Below are 13774 nucleotides of genomic sequence, written 5' to 3' on the forward strand. Positions count from 1 at the left end.
TCCAGCAAGCAGGGTATGTGAACTCCCCATGGCTCTGCTTGAAAACAAAAGACTGAGAGGTGACAGCAAGTGGATAAGGCTGGGCTTTTGGGAAGAGGATGGATATTTCTCACCTGAGACTGAGGCCACGTCTACACTGGAATTATGTTGACCTCACTTACATCAGCATACAGCCACCGCAGTTATAAAACTGCTTGTGTGTTAGTGGTGGGCATTGTGGGACTGCTCCTGAAAGCCATTAATGGTTGACATAAGCAACACCAACACTGTGTCAACCTCATTACATGAACTGGGACTGTATGCCACTTGGGAAGGTGGTGTTACTACACTGATGTAGAGAGGCACTTACCTTGGCAGGAGCCAAATTTAAGTGAAGACACTTCTACAGCTAGGTAAACGGAAGACAGTTTACATTGACCTACCCCTGTAATGTAGACCAGGCCTGAAAAAGGGACAGAAAGCCAGAGCCTCAAATGGAGTCCATGGCAGCTTGGCTAGCCAATGGCACTGGCTTGTCCAGTACGGACTCTGTATTAACCTTTATTTCCCTATGCTATCCTATGGACTTCCCGATGCTGTGTTCCAGTTGGCTAATAAACCCTACTCTGTTTTGAAAAGGCTGCTTGGTTGTCACTGCAAAGACTTGCTGAGGTGCAAAGAGTGTGCAAGTCTCTGAGCAGAGTTTATTTCAATGGAACTCACTGGGCAGAGTTCACAGGGTGAAGCAGGTGTGCTGGAGCCCAGCCTGAGTATAGAGGCCACATGGCCTACCTTAAAGGAAGAGTGGGACCCTTTGGAGGTCTGCCACACTAAAGGAGTTCTTCCAAGGGCCTGTTTAAAAACTGGGGAATAACACAGATCCTGTTGATCCGGGACAACTATATCATGCCAAGGCTGAGTGATACCCCAGGGGCTAAAGAAAGAAGAATGAAATACAGTTTTTTTGACAATGTGATGTTGGCAGACCAGGTGCCAGCTCATGTCAAGGCCCCTACGCCTCACTGAACACTGACAAATGCATAGCTGAAAACTAGTCTGGCTCACCCATGGGTTAGTATAGTTAAAATCAATATTAGAGTTCTAAGAATGTGTTTAGACTTTATGGAATACTTGTAGGAAGCTGCATGTATTAATCCTACCTATAATATCTGTATCCAATGTTATAAGGTAATGTTTAAATGTTTGCTCTGTAAATACAAAAATGTTTGCTAAGACTGTAAATCCCCCTCCCCCGCCAAAGTCAGGGGAGTGTTACCAAATGCGAAATACCACTTCACCACAAGAGGTGTTACCTCCTGCCCATCAGGAAGAAGTATTGAATCCAAATGGGCCACTATGGAACAAAGACTTTGTTGATTGCTTCCCCCACTGCCCTGAAGAGGGTATGTGCTAAGGCCCTTGTCCCACCTCAGCTTGAATGCAGGGGGGAAGGTAATGAAAATGCCTGTTAAAAGATAACTGATCATTTGTATGCTTCTTGGACTCTGAAGGGAGAGGCTTTCTAAGCATAAGCAAGGAGTCCCCAACTGTTTAGCTTGGGTTAGCCTTAAAAGACACAAAGTTTTCTTATTATAGACGTTTCTATTATCATTTGGAATTTAAGACTAACTCATTTGTGTGTGTACATTGCCTACTTTAAACATTGTAAAGAACCTCATTTATTTCTCCTAGTTAATAAATTCATGTTAGTTTACTATAGGATTGGCTACAAACATTGTCGTTGGTGTGAGATCTGAAGTGCAAGTTGACCTGGGTAAGTGACTGGTCCTTTGGGACTGGTAGTAACCTGAATATTTTGTGATATTTGGTGTAAAGTATCCATCTATCACAGAGTCCAGCTTGTCCGGGTGGCAAGATAGACTGTCATATCCAAAGGGGCTGTCTGTGACTCCATGTTAAGGCTGTTATAGTGCCTGAGGAGTTCACACTTGTTACTAGGTTGGTGAAATGTAAGTATAGAACCCACACCTGGTTTGGGGTTTGTACTCTGCTTCTTAACAGTCTGCCCTGAGGTTGGTGACAATATACATTTTTGACTGGAGGCAAAAACTCTGTATAATACTCTGTTAGCAAAACAAAAACAAAAACAAAACGGGTTGACGGTAAAATTAGGAATAAAAGTTTTATTGCTGACTAAAGAATATGATATGTGCAGAAACTATAGGCAAGTATTTGCAGAGGCATTCCATTTTGTATAAATGCGACAAGTCCCAACACAACGTTAAGGTTGCACAGCTGAAGTGACTGGATGTAGAACAATCATCATAAACAAATCAAGAGACTTTCATTGGTAGAGAAAAGAGAACTGACTGCCCCTCAGGCAGCTTCTGCTGTATTTTGTAACCTTCTAGAGTACCAGATATTATGGTGATGGGGATTTGATAGATGAGATGGTGCTCTCTCGCCTGAGAAAAAGTTTGGGCAACCTTAATTAACTTTCACAATACCAAAATGGACTGCTCATCCCACTCCACTAAAGAAACCCACATTAGCAAAATACCCACTAGCAGCATACAGTAGTAACCAGGCAGCTTCAACTCCCCCTCCCCCATCCTCTCCCCAGACAGTTGGGAGGAAATAGAAGGGCCTTCCAAGGAGGTTATGAAATTCAGTCTGTTTCAGAGCAGAGGGGTGGTGAAATCAAAAATTAAGGAACCTGATGGAGAATGTCTCACCAGCAGTTTCCTCTTGTTTATTCAACTAGAGGGCTCCTGCTCAAGCACCTCCCACTGAACTCAACAGTAGTTGAATGGTACAGAAAGGTGATCTCCCAGATAAATAGGCTCCAAAACATTTAGAGCTTTCTAGTTTATAACCAGCACTTTGAATTCTACCTAGAAATTTGCCAGGCAATGCAAATATCTGAGCACAGGTGTAAGACAGTGGTTACCAAATATTTTACTAAGGTACCCCACCAACTGTAAATTGTCTTCTTTGGGTTCCCACCACTACATATATAGTGCGTGTGTGTATGGTGCATATATAATGACTTTTTAAAATCCTGTAACTGTGCAACAATATTGGCTTTGTATTAATTCCAGACCCCTTCTTCTCCCTTCCAAGCCCCACCTGCTTCCCCTACCCCCAGCCCTCTGCTTCACTCCTTCGAACCCTGCCCCCTCCTGCATCCCCAGCTGGCCCCTCTCCATGACCGGGCTGTGATCGCTAAAAGGCTGCTGCCTGTACGCTCACTGGCTCCAGCGCCTTCCTCTGCGCTGCTGTTGCCCAGATCTCACTCCCCATCCCACTGCCTGCTGCCCCATGGAAGTGATGAGAGCAGAGGGAGCGTACTTCGAGGGCATATGCAGAGCAGGGAGTGACTCCAAGGCAGAGGGGGAGCACTGACAAGAGGCTTGAGTTTGCAAAAAACAAAAACGTACTAATAAAAAAGAACATAAGAACTGCCACCTTAGGTCAGACGAATGGATCCATTTAGCTCAGTATGCCGTCTCCAAAACTGGCCTATATCAGAGCTTCCAGGGGAGTGTACAGAACAGGGCAGTTGGAGTGAACCATCCTTGTTTTTCCCCTCCCAGCTACTGGCAGTCAGAGATTTAGTGTCACCCCGAACAAGCGGATGCATCCTGACCATCTTGGCTAATAGTCATTGACGGACCTATCTTCCATGAACTTATCTAATTATTTTTGATCCGTTATACTTTTGGCCATCACAACATCCCATGGCAATGAATTCCACTGGGTAATTGTGTATGGTATGAAAAAGTACTTCCTCTTTTTTTATTAAACCTGCTGCCTATTAACTTCATTGGATGACCCCTGGTTTTTGTATTGCAGGAAAGGGTAAATAACACTTCTCTCTTCACCTTTTCCACACCATTCCTGATTGTATAGACCTCTATCATATTCCCCTTTTAATCTTTTCTAACCTGAACAGCACTAATCTTTTTAGTCTCACCTCTTATGGAAGTCATTCCATACCCTAGATCATCTGTTGCTCATCTCAGAACTTTCTCCACTTCTATTATATCCTTTCTGAGATGGGTCAACCAGAACAGGACACAGTATTCAAGGTGTGGGTGCACCACAGCTTTATAAAGTGACATTGTGATATTTTCAGTCTTATCATCTATCCCTTTCCTAATAGTTAATAACATTGTTAGCCTTTTTGACTGCTGCTGGACATTGAGCTGAAGTTTTCAGAGAATTATCCATGGTGACTCCAAAGTCTCTTTCTTGAGTGGTGACAGCTGATTTACAACCCCACATTATATATGTGTAATTGGGATTATTTTTTCCAATATGCTATACTTTGCATTTATTGTTGAATTGCAGCTGCTATTTTGTTGCCCAGTCACCCAGTTTTGTGAGCTCCCCCCTTTAATTCTTTGCTGCCAGCTTTGGACTTCATTACCTTAAATAATTTTGTGTCATCTACAAACTTTGCCACTTCCTTGTTCACTCCCTTTTCCAGATCATTAATGAATCTGTTGAATAGAACAAGTCCCAGTACAGATTCCCGGGGCCCTTACTGTTTCCTTCTCTTCATTGTGAGAGAGGTAAATCCATCATAAGACATAAGTAAACAACAGATATTTGATTATGCAGTTGGAAAGTTATTGGAACATAATATACTAAAAATAAGATTCTGTGAAAAAGAGGAAATAATAATGAAATGGTAAACAGGTTGGTAAGAATGCCAACTTGTAAACCAATTGCAGAACTATACAATAGCACTAGCTGCAGTCTCACAGACTGTGGTAATTTATCTGTTATGCGCCAATTGACTAATTGTCTAATAAACTCAATCAAGCTGACTGATCTGAGGTCTCTCTAATTACTGAGTAAATTCAAACCTTACTAGAATTGATAACACTCCAGGGCCAGATCCTGCCCTGCACAACTCTGATAGCACAAAGCTAATCTAAAACGACCTTAATGCTTCCATTTTAGAATTCACTCAATTTAGGGGAATCCCCCACGTGGCACAGTGACATCATAACAACTCATCTGGCACACGCAACCAGCCACCAACAACAGCAATCAGACAGGCTAACTATGTATTACGCGATGATGACAAACCATTTGGAAGCTTTTATCAAAGTATAATCAGCGGTCTCCAACTGCTGCTCAACCTGGTCATACAAGTTGGGCAGGTTCTTGTGTCACAGTAGAATTGGGCTTTGAGGAGAGATTGGCAGGAGAGAGCAGTACCCTGGTCTGCTAGTTCTGAAAAGGTGTTTTACACAAGGGGCGGACTAGAAGAAGGCACAGAGATGTTTCTGGGAGAAAACGATACATGGGCACTAAAGGCAGGAATCATTGGCAGAGTGGAGTGGGTTGATGTAATAAGAGAACAGAGTAAGAGGAAAGAAGGGAAGGGGGGCAGGGGTTATGATGAGCCTTGTCTACTGTAGAGTTGCTAATCATCTCCAGTTCCAGACATGAGAGCAGAACCCATGGGGGTGGGGGACATTACAACACTACCCAGTACTGGATTAGCCACTGGGCCAATGGGTCCCGGCCCAGGGGCCTTGGCTAACTAGAGCACCCCCATGCCCCAACCCCACTCCTTAGCAGGAGCACTGGGCAGGCAGGCGGAACAGGGCAAGCCGCTGTGCCCTGACCCTGCTCTCTGATAGGAGCACTGGGGGAGCAGGGGGGAGGGGGAGGGGAACTGCAGGTGGAAGGGGGGAGGGGCCCCCACTTGCTCTGGCCCAGAGCCCCACAACCCCCTAATCTGCCTCTGACCGTACCTTTTCTTGAAAGCCTCATTTATGGAAGATTATAGATCAATGGGGAAAGGAGGGACATACTATTCTGCTGTTCTCTTCCACTGAATAAAATATTTTGTGGGGGTAGGAGTCTTAATTTTTGCCCCTTTTAACACATTCTTCACCCCAAATGCAATTTGTCTCATTTCATTTATTCAGAACAATTCTACCTATCATTCATGACTAAAGAGGTCTCTTGATCAGAAGGCATCAACCATACTGTGCAATGACACTGGTGAAATTATGGTCCTTCATCTGGTAAGAAAAGAATAGAAGAACTCTTCTTTTATATCTTGAATCCCTGCATGATTACCACTGAAGAGATCTGTGCTCCAATACATCATTAGGTTGCTACTACATAATGTACTGGTTTGTGTGCGCATGTACAATACTGCCCTCAACTAGCTGGCCCACAGAGAGTGCTACTTTTGTAAAAATAAGGGAGCTCGCCTTTAGTTCAAATGTGAGTGTTTATAGCTCAAGAAGTAGGATTCTCATCTTAGCTCCCCAAGTGTGAATATATATGATTCATTTAGTAACTATCACATTTTGCAGCACATGCATCCATTGCATTAGCTGTGATGAGGAAAAATAAGGAAAAACACAGACCCACTTTTCTCCACTTTGCTAATTTACTTAATACCAATTCATGGGTTTATGTTACCTAAAATGTGTTTTGGCTCAGAACTTTAGATATACATATGAACTTAGAAGAAAATGTTCAAAATGATCCTTCCCTCGTGTGTTATTTTAAATTAAACCACTCACTTCAAATGACCTAGCTTGATCATTGTGTGCTATATGACTCTACTCAGCTTCAAAAGTAGGAACTTCTACAAAAATGAACAGTTAAAAATAAATTGTGCTTCCCTAGGTAAATAAATCACAAGAGCTTAAAACACCTGAAAACACTAATATGTACAGTCTTTAGCTGAAACACAAAGTTAGTTTAACATGCTGTTTTAGGATTAAACATGCTTGAAGAGGTTACTCACTTTGCACTATAACTGAAGTTGCTCAAGATGTGTCCCCCCTTGGGTGCTCCACTTTAGGTGCACATGTGCCTGTAGGGCCCTTGATCAGAGATTTTCATCTAGCTGTGCCCATTCGGCACATGCATGTGACCTATGCCTCTTTGTGCCAGACAACAAGGCTCCATAGGGCTGTGCGGGTGAACCGCCCTCGGTTCTCTACCCAAACGTCTCCGAAAGAACAGTCCATAGCAGTGGAGAAAGAGGTGGGTAATGGAGCGCCCATAGGGACACACATCGTGACGGACCACGTATATGCACACAGTGTCATTTCTCCTCCTTCCATCCCTATCGGTACTCTGCTTCAGGTGACTTCCAAGCAGTGTCCGTAGGAGGGGGGAAATTTGGAATGGAGTCCAGAACTGAAGATAATACTGCAGAACCAAGTGCTGCATCAGATCGGATGTCATGGATAAGGGCGTAATCTTTCATAAATGCATGTATTGAATCCCATGTAGTGGCCCTACATATCTCAGAAATTGGTATATTCTTCAGTAATGCCATAGATGTTGCCTGAGATCTGGTTGAACGTGCTATCACCTTAAGTGTGGGGTTAGCACCTGTAGACTCATAACAAGTGAAAATACAACCAGCTATCCATTTTGATGGTCTCTGAATAGAAAGAGAGAATCCCCTGGATCTATCCATAAAGAAGATAAAAAGCCTAGGTGATCTTCAAAATTGCCTAGCCAAAATAGAAGGCCAAAGCTCTTCTAACATCCATGGTATGGAAATAGGATTCCTGCTGAGAACTATGAAGTTTCGGAAAAAACACTGGTAGGTGGATGGATTGATTAAAGTGGCAGTCTAGTGGAACGTTTGGTAGGAATTTAGGCTGTGGGTTTAGGAGAACTTGTTTTTGAAGAACACTGTAAAAGTGGGGGGATCCACCAGTAAGGACCTGATTTTCCCAACCCTACAGACCAACATGATGGCAACTAAGAAGACAGTCTTCACAGATAAATGGAGCACAGATCAATTTGCCATTGGTTCGAATGGAGGTCTCATTAGGTGATTGAGAACTAGGTTGAGGTCCCAGGTTGGGGTTGGCTATACAATGCAGAGGTACAGATAGCCCTATCTTTAATTAATCAAGAAATGCCGGGTGAGCAAAATATGGAGTATCTCTCCACTGTGGGATGAAAGGCTGATATAGCAGCCAAATGTATCTTGGTCGAGCTGATGGATAATCCCGATTTCTTCGGATCCAACAGGTAATCCAGGATAAGTAGAAACGGAACTGAAAAGGCCAATGGGAGTAATGACCACACCAATAAGAGAGAGTATTTTTCATTTCTGAAGGTAAGTACTACAGGTTGATGTCTGCATGCTGTTTAGTAGCACTTCTTGTACTTCCACAGAGCAGGAAGCCTCTAACCACAGAACCATTGAGGAACCATGCCCTGAGATGCAGAACCACTAGGCTGGGATAAAGCACACACCCCGCATTCTGAGTTAGGTGATGAGGAATGGCTGGAAGCTTGAATAGCAGTTAGACATAGAGGTGAAGCAAGTATGAGTACCATGGCTGTCTTGGAGAGGTAGGCATTATAAGAGTGACTGAGGCTACGTCCTCACTGGAGGGGGGGGTCGATTTAAGATACGCAAATTCAGCTATGCGAATAGCGTAGCTGAATTCGACGTATCGGAGCCGACTTACCCCGCTGGGAGGACAGCGGCAAATCGACCTCCGCGGCTCCCCCGTTGACTGTGCTTACTCCTACCTCCCCTGGTGGAGTACAAGCATTGATTCGGGGATCGAATGTCACGTCCCGATGAAACGCGATAATTCGATCCCCGAGAGATCGATTTCTACCCACCAATTCAGGCGGGTAGTGTAGACGTAGCCTCTGGCTCTCATGTCTGATCTGGTTTATGACCTGTAGAATTAGGGGTGTATGGGGGAAAACATAAAACAAACCCTTCCTTCCAACATAGAAGGAAGGTGTCTCCTAAGAAGTGGTGAGGAGAAAAGAGGGCATTTCTTGTTTTCTGAGGAAGCAAAAAGGTCAACCTGTGGCAGTTCCTATCTTTGGAATATGCTGTGGAGAATCTGTGTCCAACTCCCATTCATAGTACTACGAGAAGTGTCTGCTGAGGGCATTGGCTGTGGCATTCCAAATGCCTGTGAAGTGGACAACTGGAATACAGATCTGATGGGTTATGCACCAGTTCCATAGCTTCATTGCTTCCGTGCATGGGGCACCTTGTTCCTCCCTGCTTGTTGATGTAGAACACGCAGGATATGTTGTCCATCGTGACTCTGATTGATTTGTCCTTGATGAGGGGTAGAAAATGACTGCAAGCATTCTGGACAGCCCTGAAATAGACTGATATGTAGATCGGTTTCCTGGATTGTCCACCTGCTCTGAACTGTGATGGCATTGAGATGGGCTCCCCATCCTAACAGGGATACATTGGTTGTTAAAGTCTCTGATGGGTCAGGCAACAGAAAAGTATGCCCACACAGACACTGATTTGCACCAGCTTAGGGAGGGTTTAAAAAAAAAAAAAAAAAAAAAAACTTGCAGGGGAACCATCACAGCCTGTCCAGGGTATCCCTGACTGGGGAGTAGGTTGATCAGAGCCAACATCGGAAGCATAAAAAAATGCAACCTTGGGTAATCCATCACAAAGGTGCAAGCTGCCATGTCCTAAAGTGCCCAAACAAAGGAGGGTCCGGCTGTCAATGGAGTCCAAATATGCCCCATATAAACTGCATCCTTTGTACAGATGTCAATGTGGATTTTTTCCACATTCAGCTGCAGGCCCAATTCCTGGAACAGAACAAGGGCCATGTGGACGGATAACACTACTTTTGAGCAGCCAGTTGTCGAGGTACAGAAAGACCAGGATCACTTCCTGCTGAAGGCAAGCTGCCATTACTGCCAATACCTTTGAGAACACCCTTGGGGATGATGACAGGCCAAAGGGAAGCACCTGCTATTGGAAATGATCGTGGCCTATGGTGAAGCGTAGGTATTTCCTGTGTGATGCATGTATCGATATATGAAAATAGGCATCTTGTAGGTAGAGGGCCAAAAACTAATCTCCTTCCTCCAGTAAGGGACTTACTGTTGCCATAGTCATCATCCTAGGCTTTTGAGGCTTCACATCCTTGTTTAAGTATCTTAGATCTAAGATAGAAGGACAGAGGAAGTAAGACTTTGACACCAGGAAACAGTTTGAGTAAAACCTCTTGCACCCATGTGAGGGGAAGGGACTGTTTCTATTGCTCCTAGCTGGAGGAGAGAGTGTCCAACTGTTGTCTTAACATAAGCTTTTGAAAAGGGTCCCTGAAGAGGGACAGGGAATGGAGATGGAAGGGAAGGAGCAATGTAAAATGGATGGTATAGCCTGATGTTATGACCTCCATGATCCACTCGTCCCCAAGCTTGCTGGAAACAAAGGGTGGTCCACAAAGGGGGAGTTGGGTCAATGGGCGCAACTATAACTCCAGAGATCTGGGAGGATTCAAACTCTTGACCAACCTATCAAAACTGCTGCTTGGACGAGGCCTGGGGCCGAGCAGCTCTTTTTCTCTGGAATCTCTCTCTCTTTCTGGGGGGTTCAGAGGATCTATGGAATCCAGAAAACTGAGCAGAACGTGACCTCTGGGCAGTCTGATCTATTAAAACTCTTCCTATTTGTAGGTGTATATATACACTCAGGAATTGTAAAGTAGCTCTCGAGTCCTTCAGTATGTGCAGGGACACTTCATGGTTTCCTAAAAGAGTTTATGACGGTCAAAGAGGAGGTCCCCCACAGTGTTCTGTGCCTTTTTCGGAAACCCTAAGAGCTGGAGTCATGATGCCCCATGCCTATCATTGTGGAGATGGATCTGGCAGCAGTGTCCGCAGCATCTAAGGATGCTTGAAGAGCAGTTCTGGCTATTAATTGGCCCTCAGAGACCACAGACTGCAACTGCTGCAATTGACACTGCTGGAACTTGTGGCAATTGTTCAATAAAGGTCACAGGCCTGTTATAATTGGTGAGATAGTATTTAGCCATGATTGCCTGCTAATTTGCAATAAAAAATTGCAGGGTTGCTGATGAATAGGACTTCCGCCCATAGGAGATCCAGCCTTTTCTAGTCCTTATGGTAAGGGATAAACCTAGAAAAATGCTGTTTACCCCATTCACTTACTGCATGCACCACCAATGAGTTAGGTAGGAGATAGGAAAACAAAGAGTCAGAATCTTTAGGGGGGAACATTGTACTTTTTATTCACCCTTTTATGGGGGGGGGGGGGGCAGAATAGTGGCAGGTGTTTGCCACACCATTTTAGCCTCACTGATAGGTAGCACCACTTTGGAGAGTGTTGCTGACTGCAAGATATCCAGCACTTTGTATTGTGGAACCTTGACCTTTTTGAAGGGATCTGAAGAATGGCAGCTATCCTAATGAGGTCTTGAAATTGTCTGAAGTTGTCAGCAATGGAAGGTGATGGAGGCATAACCGCCTCATCCGCCAACAAAGACGACTTGGAGTTTCATCCACCTAGCCTCCTGCTCCTCAACTGTCTCCTGTGAGGAGGCTGGTTGGCGAGGTGAAGGTTGCATAACCCTGGTCTCCCTGTAAGACACTACCAGTGATTTGGTAAATTGCTGTCAATTTACAGCAAGTAGAGGTGGCATACAGCATTGGCTCCACCACCCTTGGTGACCAGTGTAATGCTCCCTGTTGACAAGCTGAAAAGGTATTTCTGAAGGGATATGTTGCGGAACCCCACCATTTAGAAGTTTCCTTCTTCACATCATCCTATGGTGGGAGGGCACCCATTGAAAATGGTGCAGAGTCCTGCAGTGTCGGAGGATAGTAGCCTGGACACAGGGTCTCAGTACTGAAAGCGACATTGTACCCATAAAAAAGCAAAGACTCCAGTTCATCCGATACCAAAAAGTCCTTAGAGTATAGGATTCATGCGGTATGAGAAAGGATCCAGCATTAACGTGGTAGCCGAGACCATGGTCACCGAAGTTGATGGTAAAGATGATGATGGCAACACCGCAATTGAAGATGGGCGTCGTCATTTGTTTGATGCCAAATGCACCAGTACGGGTGGCTGGATAGACTGCATCAATGTCAATGGCTGGGATAAGGGTTGCAACAGTATGGAAGGCTGGTTCTATATCAATGGCTGGGACAAACTCAATAGTGCCCTATGACTACTGTTCTTACTGACAGAGCATACTGGGGCCCTATTGAAGGGATGTCTCTTTTCTTCAGAGCTCTGGGGCTTCACAGTCTAGCTCGTACCAGTGGAGGAGTCCTTGGTCTCAACAGTACCGTCAGAGACCATAGACTTGGCTGGGGACCTGATCTTTTTTGGAGCTGGTTCCCCGGAGTGAGTCCACACTCCTCTTTTTGAGAGTCTTCCCAGAAGCCTCCAAAATTTTCCCTTCCTTACAGGAAGCATGCCCCAAGGTAGGAGGGGCGCTGGATCTGTCTTGGACCAGATGTAGTGTGTGTGTAGGGGAGAGGGTCTCCTGACCTGGTTCTGGTCACAGGGAGCATTTCATCGGGAACAGTCTTTAATTGACGTCCCTGTACTTCCTTCCCCTAGAATTGAGGGCCAAGCAGAAGTTTCACTTCCGGGAGACGTGGGACTCCTCCAAGCAATGGACATGCTTAGAATGGCTGTCGCTTACAGGAATAGCCTCTTGGCAGGAGAGGCAGCGTTTGAAGCCTGGCAAGCCAGGCATGCTCTGCCATGAAAACGAGTCTCCCAGATGGAAAGGGAGAGGAGAACAAACTAATCCCTCAACACGTATAAAAACTAATTAACTATAACTACACAAACTACAACCAACTACTAGACTAAGTATCTTAACACTAGGGGAAAATTAGAAAGGCTGAGGCAGACACGCTAAGTCTCCATCTCAGGTCAAGGCAGTTGAGATGGAAGTGAGGGCAGATTACCCGTGCACCCCTATATAGCCTTGGTGTCTGGCACGAGGAGGCATAGGGAACATGTACGGGCCAAACAGACACTTCTAGCTGAAAGTTTCCAATCAAGGCTTAAGAGGCACATGTGTGCCTGAAGTGGATCACCCATAGGGACACTACTCAAAGAAGAATTGTATGTTGCGTGATCATCGAAATGTAGGACACTAAGGGACCTTCAGAGGTCCTCAAGTCCAGCCCCTTGCACTGAGGAAATACCAAATAAACCTAGCCCCAAAAGTGAAATTATTCTGTGGTTCATTATGCTCTTTCGATTACATTTATATCTTCATATGCTATACGGTACTGAAATTCTAGTTAGGTTTAACAAGACTGTGTGCGTGGTGTGTGTACATTACAACACACACACACACACACACACACACACACGGTAAACCTAGTACCTAGAGGCCATTGCTAGGTTGGTGTCCCATTGTGCTAGGAACTGTACCCTAAAAGGACAAACTCCTACCGCAAAACCCACAGATTTTTAACTCGACAATCAATTTTTTAAGACTCTGAACAGTAAATGCCACATTTTTTCCTTATATTTCACAAGTGCATTTATTCCTCTAAAACATATTAAAATAGAAAACATGTTCATCTGATCAATTATACAAAGTAAATACTAACATAGTATTAAAAATACTGAAAATATATGAAAGCACCAGAACATTAGAATATTTATATTGGCAAAGATTCTAAGAATATATTTCTTGCAATTTTACAATAAAGTGCTACTATATCCAGTCAAAATTAGTGATAAGCATTTTATAAACAGTTAGTAAAACTTGTCTCTAATTTACAAATTACTGTATGTTACCAGAACTCTAGATTATTTTTCCAGAGGATGTTCCATTAAATGCTTTGTTGACAGTGAAATATTTGGAATGCAAAGTACAGGAAAATAATTTAAACAAAATGGCTAATGGTAACCTATGTTTGAATGTATTAAATATTATAGAAAATAAAAGAACAGCAGAAAGCAAGCTGAACAAAACCCAGAATAATGAAAAATTAAGAGAGCATTGTGATAAAATTACATGAAGTATGAGTTAATTCA

The 13774-nt window shown here is 44.0% G+C and overlaps 1 protein-coding gene across 1 annotated transcript in view; it reads right to left on the bottom strand.

Annotated features, from left to right (window-relative positions):
• Positions 1-13774, bottom strand: part of MOSPD2 (motile sperm domain containing 2) — a 109660-nt gene that overhangs the window by 29176 nt on the left and 66710 nt on the right. The window lies entirely within an intron of this gene.

This window comes from Malaclemys terrapin, chromosome 1 (assembly GCF_027887155.1).
Source record: "Malaclemys terrapin pileata isolate rMalTer1 chromosome 1, rMalTer1.hap1, whole genome shotgun sequence".
Lineage (NCBI taxonomy): Eukaryota > Metazoa > Chordata > Testudines > Emydidae > Malaclemys > Malaclemys terrapin.